Genomic DNA, 14,356 nt, shown 5'->3' on the forward strand with positions numbered 1-14,356 from the left:
GGCGGCGGCGGCAGCTGCTCCCCCAGGAGGGAGGGGACTAGCGGCTCCGCTGCCGCCGCCGCCACTGCACACGCCCTCCCCCGGTTCTCCTCCACGGGGCTCTACTCCGCGCTCCGGCCGCGGACATATTCCTGGGGGCTGCAGACTAGGGGTGCCGGGGGGTGCCGACCTCTCGGTGTGTGTAGGGCCCGGGCGGCCCCACTCGGCCTCCTTCCCGCTGCCCGCGGGGTTTGTGCCCCCCACCCCCGCGCCTCGGCACCTAACGTTCGCCCGCCAGGGGGCGAGGCCAAGCTCTGGGTGAGGATGAGGGAGGGGGTGAGGGTGGGGGTAGGGGGCTGGAGCCCAGGCACCTGCTGGCCGCCTCCATCTCTGCAGCCCCCCCCCCCCCCCCCCGCCCGCAGCCGACCCCCGCTCTCCCGAAAGAGGCAGAGCCTCCCAGTTATTTGTTCTTCCACTCTATTCCACCCTCTCCGAACAGAGACAACTTCCTCCACCCTAGCGGGAGCCAGAGGAAAAAAAATATTTTTGAAAAGAACCCGTTCAAGCTAATCCTTTTCTTTGTTGCTAATTCACCAAAATAAAGGCGTAATGTTTTCTATTTCTCTTTTTAAATACTTTTCTGTGCAACTTTTTTTTTTTTTTTTAAATTAAGAACGCTTTCTTCCTTCAACAATTTCTGGATCCCATCTGCTAGAGGAAAAAAAGAGGGACTGTTAATATTTTCTGTAATTTTTGTTTAAAAGCCCTGGTTGTTAAAAAGAATGGTTGTCTAAATGAGCTATCAAAATGGAAACTATTCGCAGTGGGAAAAGTTTGAATACAAAAAGTTTGTTAATAGGGCTTATCTCTGCATGGTGGGATTATAACCTTGCTTTTTTCGTTTATATAATGTTCCATAGTTTTCAAAATTGATATCGCTAGTATTTGTATTACCCATGAAAAATTTAAGCAGCATCCAAAAGAATGAGTGTTGATTTGGCTTTCACACTTAAAAAAAAAAACAAAAACTCGACTCAGCGTTTTCAACTATTGTTGAAAACTGTCGTTTTCATTGTTGACGACAATGAGGGGGGTGGTGTTTAGTAAGGTGGAGTGCACATTCCAGTTTTGTTTTGGTTTTTTTTTTTTGAAAGTTGTGCACTCCTGGTCGGCCTTTCTAAAACAGTTTTTAAAAGCCCAGCGCTGTTTCTCAGGACCCTTCACAAGTGCTGTGCTTTCGTAATATGAGTCATAATTTTTGTGTGATATGGGTCATAATGTGCGTATTATCAAATTCTTTGCATGCCATGTAGCTCTTAGCCAGAGATGCCTTAAGGAATGTGCTTTTCCCTGGAAACATGCCCATTGCAGTTCCATTTTTCCAGTTAATTTTCTCTCTCTTTTTTTTTTCCCCCAGATCCTCTGTGTTCTTTTGAATGCAGAGTGATGTGTTAAAATGAAAAATAAAAAGTTTGTGTATCTAAACAGCAACATTAGACAGCTACAAAACGAAATAGCCTCCCCCAAGTTGAGTCCAGCCTGAAGTCCAGACTCTGGTCAGGTTCCATCAGGACAGTCTCCTGAGAGATTGGTATGCTTCATTTAGGACTCCTCTCTCTACTGAGGTTTTACAGATTATTAGCCATTCTCACCACACCAGGATGGGAATCTTAAAGGCTGTGATCCCCTGATCAAAGTCTAACATCATGATGGTAGCAGCTATTGATAGGGGTTTGGGTTCCACATGTAGGTGTTTGTCAAACTGGTGGGATGGTCCACTTGAGATCTGCACATTTTACCGGATATGAATTTCCCTCAAATATTTTTTTGAAAGTTAGTAATACTAAACTCCAGTTCATGGTGTTCATGCTGAAAGTTTAGGGGTATAGTGCACTATCATGGTATCTGCAGCTTGCTTTAAGATGCATCAAAAAAGGTAAATTCGGGCAGCTGGATGGTTCAGTCAGTTAAGCAGGCTGACTCTTGATTTGGGCTCAGGTCATGATCTCAGGTGGTGGGATCCAGCCCTACAACCAGCTGTGCACTCAGCTTGGGGATTCTCTCCCTCTCCCCCTGCCCCTCCCCCTGCATGTGCTCTCTCTTTCTAAAATAAATAAGTCTTTAAAAAATTTTTAAAAAATTATCTCTCTCCCTCTCCTTCTGCCCCTCCCCCACTTCTACCCTCTCTTAAAAAAAAAAAAATTAGGGGCACCTGGATGGCTCTGCCTGTGAAGCATCTGCCTTTGGCTCAGGTCATGATCCTGGGGGGTCTTGGGATGGAGCCCCACATAGGGCTCCCTGCTCAGCAGGGAGTCAGGGAGTCTGCTTCTCCCTTTCATTCTGCCCCTCCTCCTCTCCCTCCCCCTGCTCACCCTCACATGCTCTCTCTCTCTCTCTCTCTCTCTCTCCCAAATAAGTAAATATCTTTTAAAAATTAAAAATAATTTTTTTAATTAAAAAAAAGACAAGGCATCTGTGAATGGAACGGATTAGGTGATAAAGTAATCCGTAAAATAATAATTGTATGTAGGTAGTGAGTGTAGGAGTGTTCACTGGGCAATTCTTTCAACTTTTCTGTTTGTTTGAAATTTTCCATAATAAAATGTTGGGGGAAAACCCTAGCTTCAATATTAACTCACCCATCACCTTACCCCTGCACAGCCGGCCTCAGAATTCAGGAGGCAGGCAACTGTTCCAGGATGTTTCGAAGCAGAAGAAAACAAACTCATTTCAGTCCACCCTGAAAACCATCACTGTCTGAATGGTGAATGGCTTGTGACATCAACTGAACATTATTTTTCATTATTTCCCTGCTCAGAGCACCCAGATGACATACCGCCTTAGGCTGCAGGCCCACAGTTTCAAGGCCTATTCAAATTGTGTTAAGAACACCAGGAAGGGACATTTCAAGGGCAAAGGATTCAGGAGGCTTGTTGCCTTTTCGTCATCAGGCTGTTGTGAGCATTTGGTAAGTTCCTGTGTGCAGGGCCCTTTTACAAAATGAGTACCAAGAAAATAAAAGGCAATGTTTTGATTTATAAAGTATTTAACACTGTGAAAGGCTTTCAATCTAAAATGGAACCAGAGGGGGGCGCCTGGCACGCTCAATTGGTAGAGTATGAGACTTGAAGTCCAGGTTGTGAGTTTGAGGCCCACCCACGTTAGGGATACACTTTACTTAATAAAATAAATAAGTGGGGCGCCTGGGTGGCTCAGTGGGTTAGGCCTCTGCTTTCGGCTCAGGTCATGATCCCGGGGTCCTGGGATCGAGCCCCGCATCGGGCTCTCTGCTCGGCAGGGAGCCTGCTTCCTCCTCTCTCTCTGCCTGTTTCTCTGCCTCCTTGTGATTTCTGTCTGTCAAATAAATAAATAAATCTTTAAAAAATAAATAAATAAATAAATAAAATAAAATAAATAAGTAAAATAAAATGGAACTGGAGGATATGCAGCGGAGAATCTCACACACGCATCCTCAAAAGAGCAGAACTTAGGAACTGAGGATGATTTCCTGTAAATGCCTGATTTATAAAAGACAAAGACTTATCTCCGGACCAATGAACATGCACTGAGAATCTCTTCCCATCTTCAAGCTGATGAACTTCCCATCTTCAAGCTGCTTGGACTCTGGCTGCACTTCCTTCTTGCCCATAAATACAGCCCACCCCAAGCCCTCAATGGATTCACTTGTAACTTGCTACAAGCATGTGTTTCCTGAATGGCAATTTTTTTGCTATTCCCAAAAAATTCAATTTCTGGTAATTTGAGCTTGCCTCAGTTTACCTCTTTATTGAAGTTAATACAATTTAGTTAGGTAAGGAAGCCCAATTAGAAAATGAAGGGCTTGGGAGTAGGAATTGTAGGGGGCAGTTTGACCACTGGAGTTTACTTCTGGCATATTAATACTATAGAATATTATTATGTTCCTGTTAAAAGAATGACCTTTATACAAATATAATAGCATAGCTAGATCTCCAAGAAGTATTGTTGAATGAACCTTGTACAGTATAATACCACTCATATTAAAAACAGGCACACTTTGACAGGTAAGCCCAGTTTTGTATATGTTCAATAAGGACATGTAAAAATGTAAAAGCAAGAGCAACAGTCAGAAAGATACATAGCAAACTCTTAAATGTATTTATCTTTCACTGGGCATCCTTGAAAATGAAACTGATTTTTCTTGGGATGCCTGGGTGGCTCAGTTGGTTAAGTGTCTGCCTTTGGCTCAGGTTATGATTCCACTGTCCTGGGATGGAGTCTGCACCAGGCTCCCTGCTCAGCGGGGAGCTTGCTTTTCCCTCTCCTTCTGCCCCACCCCCCTGCTCGAGCTCTCTCTTTCTCATTCTCTCACTCTAAAATAAGTAAAATCTTTTAAAAATAAATAAATAAAAATAAAACTGATTTTTCTCATTTTTTTAATCCCTAGTTCCTCACTCAAAGTTCTTAGTAAGACTGGTAGTCGTTTCTACCTATAAACTCTATGTTCCATCTATTCATATTTCTCTTCATGGCTATCATCTCTTGCCCAGACTACTAATAACAACTTCCTAACTGGTCTTTCCTCTTTTACCCTGGCTCTATCACAATCCCCTCTTCAAAGGACGGAGTTTTAAAACTGTTAAGTACAAACCTGATCCCACAATTCCCTGCCTGAAACCTTTAATGGCTTTGCACAACTTTTAAAAAATACAGTCTTGGGGATACCTGGGTGGCTCAGTCGGTTAAGCATCGCCTTCTGCTCAGGATCCCAGCGTTCTGGGATTGAGTCCCGCATGGGGCTCCCTGCTCAGCGGGGAGCCTGCTTCTTTCTCTGTCTGCAGGTCCCCCTGCTTGTTCTCTCTCTCTCTCTCCCCTGTGACAAATAAATAAATAAAATCTTTAAAAAAATAAAATACAGTCTCAGTTCCACCATGTGATTGGCAAAGCCCAACCTCTCCTAAGCCCTTCTCCCCAACGATTGGCACGCGCCCCCCAGCTCAGGAAGCTCCTTTCCTGCCATGGGCCACGGGGCTTTCCCATTGGCTATACTGCCTGACGCCCTCCCCCAGACAGCATGGCTGGTTTCCGCGCATCTAGTGTGACTCGTTCAGACAGAACTTCTCAACCGAGAAAGGCAAATTTTGTGACCATCTATTATTACTGCAACCCCCAGGACCTTTTTGCCGTATTCTTTCCTACCAAGCCAACACGGCTTCTGTAAAGCACCAATAATCGTGAAGGCACAGGGAGATTGAAACTGTCCCCATGGAGGGCCTAGTCTCCACGGGCTGAGTCTGGGTCAAGTGGTATCTGAGCACCTTAGGCCCAGAGTGAAGGCCAGTGGCTGGCATCCTTTCTGACACGCCACCTGTTTTAGAGATAACACCTTGATGACTGTAAAATAAAGTCATGTGAGGGACACCTTGGGGCAATGTCCCCCTGGAAAGAGTGGCTGTAATTAGTAGACATTTGTTCTAATAATCTCCAAAATAAAATTTTTCCTTCTAAGGAAAAATTACTGGAAAACAATTATAAAATGATTCCTAGGGTTCGGAGACAAATTATTTTTGCCTAGTTTTCAAGCATTTATGCAATCAAATCCTCGTTTCTACAATGAGTCTTAGCCATGCCCCAAATACCATTAGTGCCAACTTACTCATTTTTATTTTTAATTGTTCCTAATAACAACTTTCCATATTTAATGTGAATAGGCCTAAAAGTGTTTGGCCAAGCATTGCCCTTATAGAGGTCTTTCCCCATTGTCATTGTTTTTGTCTTAAATTTTAACACATATGTTTGTTTTTCAGCCTTTCTACCATTTACAACAAAGGTACAAAGTAAATAAAAGAAATGAAGACGTCTTTCTACTGAATTCAGGTTCAGTGGCTGACTGCTTTTTTAGGGCAATATGTGAGTATCTATCTCTTTGAATAACTTGAAAATTATATTTAAAAAATCAAATTTTGGGGGTGCCCAACTCAGTCAGTAGAGCATGCAACTCTTGATCTCAGGTTTGTGAGTTTGAGCCCTATGGTTGAGGCTATTAAAAAAAAAAAAGTCAAATTTTCAAAGAACCAAACTTTGGTATGACCTAAATTTTCTGTAACAATTTTCCGTATCTGAATAGAGTTATCCCCTCACTTTCAGAAAGTTCACATTCCAGCCCTTCACCTTATGAAAGACCTAAGTTAGTGTGGTAATGGGCTTTTTTAAAATAAAACCAAAAAGCCTCTTCATATTTTTTTTCAGTTGGTAAAAACAGTTGCTGGGATATTTATTCTAATTTTTTTAGTAGACTTAAAAAAAAAATCTTTTTTTTAAAGATTTTATTTATTTATTTATTTATATGACAGAAAGAGATAGTGAGAGCAGGAACACAAGCAGGGGGGGTGAGAGAGGGAGAAGCAGGCTTCCCGCCAATCAGGGAACCCAATGCACGGCTCCATCCCAGGACCCTGGGATCATAACCTGAGCTGAAGGCAGACGACCAACGACTGAGCCACCCAGGCATCTCTAAGATATAACATCTATTAAGTGTATTAATTGCAATGTTCCCACTCAGTGAATTTTTTTATATGCATATACTTGGCCACTCACCATCCAGATTGAGATACGGAACACTCCCAACACCCGAAAAGCCTCTCTTTTGCCCCTTTCTAGTCAGTACCCTAAGGCAGTCATTATTCTGGCTTTATCATCCTAGATTAGTCTTGCCTATTCTTGAACTTCATATGACTATAATCATATAGCATGGACTCTGGTTGTTAAGGCTCCTTGAATACAGTTATATTTATGACATCATCATGTTGTTCCATGTAACCATATGTCACTTCTTTTTACTGTTGCATAGTATTCCATTATTTGAATATACTATAGCTTATCCTTTCTCATATTGATAAACATTTCCAGTTCTTTACTACTATGAATAAAGTTGCTATGAACACTCTTTTGTTTTTTGTTTGTTTGTTTTTTTTTAGAGATTTTATTCATTTTAGAGGGATAGAGGAGCTCGAGAGTAGGGGAGGGCCAGAGGGAGAGGGAGAAAGAATCTGAAGCAAACTCTGCACTGAGCAGAGAGCCCAGCATGGGTCTCAATCCCACAACCTTGAGATCATGACCTGAGCTAAAACTGAGTCAGACCTTCAACCAGCTGAGCCACCCAGGTTCCCTTATATAATCTTACCATGCTTTTTTGTGCTCATATACACTCATTTCTCTTATACCTAGGAGTATGGTTTCTGGATCATAGGGAAAGTGTACATTGAGCTTTAATACATGTTGCCAGTTTTCCAAAGTGGCTGTATCAGTTTATGCTCCCTGCAGTGTATGAAAATGACAGTGTTGCGCATACTCACCAAACTTCAGTATCATCAGTCTCTCTTCATTATTTATTTATTTATTTTTTAGATTTTTATTTATTTGACAGAGACATAGTGAGAGAGGGAACACAGGCAGGAAGAGTAGGAGAGAAAGAAGCAGGCTCCCTGCTGAGCAGGGAGTCTGACATGGGTCTCGGTCCCAGGACCCTGGGATCATGATCCCAGCCGAAGGCAGACACTCAACGACTGGGCCACCCAGGTGCCCCTCATCAGTCTCTTTCATTTTCACCATTTTGGTGGTTGTAGAATGTTATCTTCTTGTGGTTTTTTATTTTTATGATTAACATAAAATTATTATTTGTTTCAGTCCTTGTGGCTTTAATTAGCATTTTCAACATGCATAATAATGTTGAGCACATTTTCCTTTGCTTATTGACATTTTGGATTTCCTCTTTTGTGAAATAAATGCCTGTTCAGTCTTTTACCCACTTAAAAATTAGTTTGTCTTTTTTATGATTTAGTAGATTTTTTAATATATATTTCTGATTTGAAGCCTTTGGTGGATATTTATGTTGCAAATATCTTCTTTTAGTCTGAGGCTTGATCTCTCACTCTCACTCTTTTTTTTTAAGATTTCATTTATTTATTTGACAGACAGAGATCACAAGTAGGCAGAGAGGCAGGCAGAGAAAGAGGGGGAAGCAGACTCCCTGCTGAGCAGAGAGCCCGATTCGGGGCTCCATCCCAGGACCTTGGGATCATGACCTGAGCCGAAGGCAGAGGCTTTAACCCGCTGAGCCACCCAGGCACCTGATCTCTCACTCTCTTAATACTATCCTTGATAAAGAGAGACTTACATTGGTCTGATTTATTAGTATTTTCTTCTTTTGTGTTCCACGTAAAAACTCTTTGCCTAACCCAGTTAGTTCATGAGGATATTCTTCTAAGTGTTCTTTGAGTCTTAGAGAGAGAGCGAGAGAGCCCAAGCAGAGGGAGGAGCAAGCAGAGGGAGACGCAGGCTCCCCCCTGAGCACGGCGGGACTCGATACCAGGACCCTGGGATCACGACCTGAGCTGAAGGCAGCTGCTTAACCAACTGAGCCCAAGTTTTGTTTTTCTTATCTTTCACAGTTAAGTACTGTTGCATCTCCATCAGTTGCTGAGTATAGTGTGAGGTAGTGGGCAGCATTCATTGTTCAATGTTTGGAGCAAGGGTGCCTTACAGCATGACCTTTTAGGTCCATCATTATAGCAAGTTCACTGTAGTGCTTTTGAAGAACAGTCTGGCACCGCATTAAAGATTGCATGTTCTCTAGTTTTTATTTTATTTTAATATTTTATTTATTTATTTGACAGAGAGAGACAGAGCAAGAGCGGGAGCACAAGCAGGGGGAGTGGGAGACGGAGCAGCAGGCTTCCTACTGAGCAGGGAACCCGATGCGGGGCTCGATCCCAGGACCCTGGGATCATGACCTGAGCCGAAGGCAGACGCTTAACTGATTGAGCCACCCAGGCGCCCCCCTGTTCTCTAAGTTTTTAAAGCAGCATTGCCCTTGGCCTTGGGCAAGAGGCCTACTCTGAGTTTCTAGTTTATAGTCCATAGTTTATAGCATCTCTCATGTCATAAACACTCAAAAGCAGAGTGGCAGAGGGGAATCTCTGTCACTTGTCACTTGCTATGAGCTCTAGACAGGACAACCCTGTAAACCTAGACGTTCATCTTTTTACCGAACCGTATTATATGCTCTAAGGAGACACACTTCCTTGCCTTCCTTGTCCTAGGTCCTCAGAACAGAAGGCACCTGGATCAGAGTATTGAGAAATTTTGAGTATGAGAGAGAGTAGTTTGGAAGTGCAGGGAGGATCAGAATGGCAGGGATGCTTAGGTAAGAAAAAAGACAGATTAACTTGTTGAATCCTCCTTCTTAGCATGAATGCAAAAGATTCTTGCCTACAAAGTATTGTTTCCCAGAGGGCCAAGCAGCTGTTGTCTTGCTTTTCCCGGGGCTCCAATTCATGCTTCTGAAGATCTTCATAAATTAGTGCAAGTGCTCACTAACGTTGCAGTGTCTGAGGAACATTTTGTAATATTAGATAATTTTTTACCCTTAAATGTGTATGTATATAGATCTAAACATTCCATATGGGAAGCATGACAGATTTTTTTTCATTGGCAAATAGGTGAATATTAAATGCGAACACTAAACAGTTTTATAAAATTATTTAAGACTTAACGGAACTTTCTGAAAAGCTAATAAAAAAAGCAACTTCTTTTAATATCTTTGACTAGAAATTTGATAGAGATTGACTGTAACTTGATTTTGCCTTTTAGTTTGATAGGTCATTTTGACTATTTTAGAAGAAAGATAGCTTTTTTTAAAATGTGAAAAATTATTTTAATTTCTTTTTTTACATTTACCGTCATTCACATTTTTGGAAGAAAATACATTCGAAATATGTACACTTTACATACAATTACATTTTGACTATGTACCTGTATTACTTTGAATTAAAAAATTAAAAAGAAGAGGGATGCCTCGGTTGCTCAGTCAGTTAAGCAGTCGACGCACTTGATTTCAGCTCAAGTCATGATCTCAGGGTCCTGAGATCAAGCCCTATATCAGGCTTTATGCTCACTGGGGAGTCTGCTTGAGGATTACTCTCCCTCTTCCTCTTCTGCTCCCTGTCCCCACAACACATGCCCTCTCTACAATAAATAAATAAATCTTTAAAAAATAAAATTAAATTAAAAAGAAGAAAAAAGGAAGTCCATGAAAAATAAAAATAATTTGTTTGGCAAATTGTGCATATTCAATAAATATTAGGGACCCCCCATCACCCCATCTTCCTTGTCTTGCTTTTAACTTGACATCAGATTAAAAATCATTTCCTTCTCTTTTCTTCCCTTTTCTCCCCTGAATACAAACACACACATCCTGTTAGAAATTTGGCTGCCTTATGGAAACAAGTCTAGAATTTGGGAGAAAACAGCAGAACTGACAGGAGACATTAAAGGAATCTAGCTGTAGCCAAATAGAAAAATTAGACAAAAGTTCAATCATTTAAGATGACCAATACTTTCAGTAGAATTCTGACATATGACTATGTCAGGCACCTCTTGGCCCAGTGAGAAGTCAGGGACATCTCGGAAATGTGGTTACGACAACAGGGAATTTACTTTTATCAGCATTTTGATTTACTGGCTGGGCTGCTGGCCCTCATCAAAACAAAATGTAAGTTTAAGGAAGTTAACTACTGGCCACATCAGCACATCAGAAACATACCTGGAATGTTTTATTTATTTATTTTTTTTAGGATTTATCTATTTATTTGAGAGAGAGTGAGTGAGGGGAGGTATGCAGAAGGAGAGAATCTCAAGCAGACTCCTTGCTGTGTGAGGAGTCTGACCAGCCTTGGAACTAGATCCTAGGACCCTGAGATCATGACCTGACTGCAAACGGGAGTTGGCTCCTTAACCACCTGAGCCACCCAGGTGCCCCACATCTGGAATGTTTTATAGCTGGAATCCAATTTTTGAGGCAATTCATGAGAAATTAAAATTTGCTCTAGCACGTGACAATAATAAAACAAGAACAGCTAGCAGTTTGGGGGTACTTACTGTATCCTAGGCACTGTGCTAAGCCTTTTGTGGAAAACATCCTAACTAATCCTTACCAGAATGTTCAAGATATTATCCCCATGGTAGGGATGAAGAACTTGGGCCTTAAAGAAGCTATACAATCAGCACCAGAGTTTCTCCTGTTCTTAACAATGTTAACTTTTGGCCAGTAACAAGCACAGCTACCATTGATTGAGAACTGAAGGCCCGAACATGTGTTCTCACTTAATCTTCGTAACAACCCTAATGGAGAGCACTTGGGGATCCTGCTTAGAGATGAAGACCCTTCAATTGCAGTACCTAGAAATTACACATAATCGAGACAATAATCGTAATGGCTGCAGGGCTTCTCCCTCGCCTCCTGATCTGAAAGCAGAAAGGAGAGTAAACTTTCTTCTTTCGACCTGCTGAGAATCCTGTGCTCTGTTTAGTAGAACTTTCTGTAATAATGGAAATGTTCTTCATTGGCACAGTCCAATATGGTAGCTACTGACCATGGATATGTGAAATGTACCTGGTGAGATAGATGAATGTTTAATTTGAAAATTTTTAATTGTATTTAGTATTAACTAGTTTAGTATATTTCTTCTATTTTAAGAGGCTCCACACCCGACGTAGGGCTTAACTCTTGACCCTGAGATTAAGAGACCCGTGCTTTACCAACTGAGCAAGCCAGGTGCCCCTTAACTAGTTTGAATTTAAACAGGACGCATGGCTAGTGGCTACCATGTTAGACAACAGGCATGGAGGGTAAGACTGCTTGGTGGCCAAGTTCTCAGCAGCAGAGTCCAAGAGCTTCTGATACTACATTCTCCTTTTTCTTAGTCCTGTCATTGACCAACTTCTGGGGAATGTATCTTCAAACTAAGGCACAGCTAAGAAATAAGAAAGAGGGAAAATAATCAGGATTTTTACTCCCTTTATTTAAAAACTGAATATTTAAGTGCTCAAACACTTATTTGTTCATTTATTTAACAAATACTTGTGGAACTCTCCTTACATGGCAGACACATCGACTATAAGTCTATGCATTGGCTCTGGGGTTAAACTTTCTTTGGGGTTAAACGGAACTTTCTGAAAAGCTAATAAAACAAGCAAGCAAGGCAGAAATGGAGAGAGAGACATTAATTAATCACACAGAGACATCATTAGAAACTCTAATAAAGTATAAGGAGTTGAAAATGTGTTTGACAGGATGGAGGATTGATTTTTTTTTTTTTTAAGATTTATTTATTTGTCAGAACTAGAGAGCACAAGCAGAGGGTAACAGCAAAAGAAGAGGGGGAAGCAGGCTCCCTGCTTGGCAGTGAGCCCAGTGTGGGGCTCGATCCCAGGACCCTGGGATCACAACCTGAGCCAAAGGCAGACGCTTAACCAACTGAGCCACCCAGGCACCCTGGATGGAGACTTGATTTGAGGCCTCTGGAAACATCCTTCTTTTTTTTTTTTTTTTTTTTTTTTTTGGTAAAGATTTTTATTTATTTATTTGTCAGAGAGAGAGAGGGAGAGAGAGCAAGCACAGGCAGACAGAATGGCAGGCAGAGGCAGAGGAAGAAGCAGGCTCCCTGATGAGCAAGGAGCCCGATGTGGGACTCGATCCCAGGACACTGGGATCATGACCTGAGCCGAAGGCAGCTGCTTAACCAACTGAGCCACCCAGGCGTCCCTGGAAACATCCTTCTGATGATGTTGAAGTTCTCCTCGTAGAAGTAATGTTTTAGCTGAGAGATGAAGAATGAGCTAGAATTAGTGACAGTGGAGGGAAAAGAATTCCAGGTGGAGGGAATAGCATGTATAGGCTTGAGGTGGGCAGAGAGTGGACATGTTTGAGGAACTTTCAAGAAAAGGAAAGTGGGGAGAGGTGAGGCTGAAGAGCAGGCTGTAGAGAGCCCTGCCTGCTGTATCGGGTTTTTGACCTTTATCCTAGAAGCAGTGACTAGCTACTGAAAGGTTTTCAGCTGAGGAGTGACATGATTAGAAAATAAACTTAAAATACAAAACCAAACAACAACAACAAAAACTTGGCTTTTAACAAGGGCTTCATTGTTCCATGTTCCTTCCTTCCTTCCTCCTCCAGCAGCCAGGCAGGTGACTTCCCCAGACACAGGGCTGCAGCTGGCTCCAAAGGGAGATCCTCAGAACAGACCGGAAGTGGTTGGTCCTGGGCCCAGAGGATGAATGGAGCTAAGCTGCGTTCTTTCCTCCAAAGCTCTGTGTGCTCTCTCTGTGTGTTTCTACCATTAAATAAATACTGGGGTATTTATAAAAACTTCAGTCAACCACCCACTCCATTTTCTCTGCAGCAAGCCCAGAAGCCCTCAAACAGTAATGAGCTGTATCAGGATCTCTGTGATATCCAAAGAGATAGCTCCTAAAAGACTACTAACTGTAAGTCTTCCACGCAGGCTGGTGCCTGCTGCCTCAACTTATACAAGCACAGTTATGGAACATATAGGAAACTTGAATTAGACAGTTTAAGCTGAACCAGGGCAGCCCACTAGAGAGCTTGGCTTTCTGCATTTTCTAGTCTGTTCTTCCTGTTGAGCCACATGCAGCTGATGGACCTTCAGCTGGGAGAATGACAAACTGAAGAATTGGCTCCAGTGGGGGAACGGCAAGAAGAGTGAGTCTGAGACAAAAGTCTTGCGAATGTATTTGAACTTCAAAAGTTTCAAACCGGAATCCAACTTCCTGAAGCAACGTGAATCACTGCTTCTTCCAAAGTGAATTGACTTTACCTCTGTCCTCTCCCTGGTGTGATAGGAAAGTCACGGATTTTGCTGGTCAACACGCTTGAGCTTGATCGTCAACTCTGCCTCTTACCCTAAGCAAGCTAACTCATCTTCCTGAGCTTAGTGTCTTTGCCTGTATAATGGGTTAATAGTGTCTGTTTAGGGGCGCCTGGGTGGCTCAGTGGGTTAAAGCCTCTGCCTTCGGCTCAGGTCATGATCCCAGAGTCCTGGGATGGAGCTACGCATCAGGCTCTCTGCTCAGCGGGGACCCTGCTTCCCTTCCTTTCTCTCTGCCTGCCTCTCTGCCTACTTGTGATCTCTGTCTGTCAAATAAATAAATAAAATCTTAAAAAAAAATAGTGTCTGTTTACAGCATCATATGGATGTAAGGCAATGTGATGAAATGATTAGAAATAGTCCCTGCACTGATACTGTTGTACTGGTGTTACAGTACTGCACCTGTGTGTCTGTCTTCTTCATGATATTGACCTTCTCAAGAAAAGACACCTGCCATTGACCTTTTTGTCTGGTGCCTACTCCTGTAGGTGTTCAATAGATAAAATGAAATAATTAATATAGCCATCTAATAGGAAAAGGAGTATCCTCTTGTATGGTTATCCTTCCCAAGATAGTCTATCTTCTAATTTCCTACAACCTTTTCATTTGCTTTAGACATGAATTAGGAAAACAAAATTATTGGATACCTTTACAGAAAGATATTTTCCTAG

This window comes from Enhydra lutris, unplaced genomic scaffold (genome assembly GCF_002288905.1).
Source record: "Enhydra lutris kenyoni isolate GAN:26980312 unplaced genomic scaffold, ASM228890v2 scaffoldscaffold39, whole genome shotgun sequence".
NCBI lineage: Eukaryota > Metazoa > Chordata > Mammalia > Carnivora > Mustelidae > Enhydra > Enhydra lutris.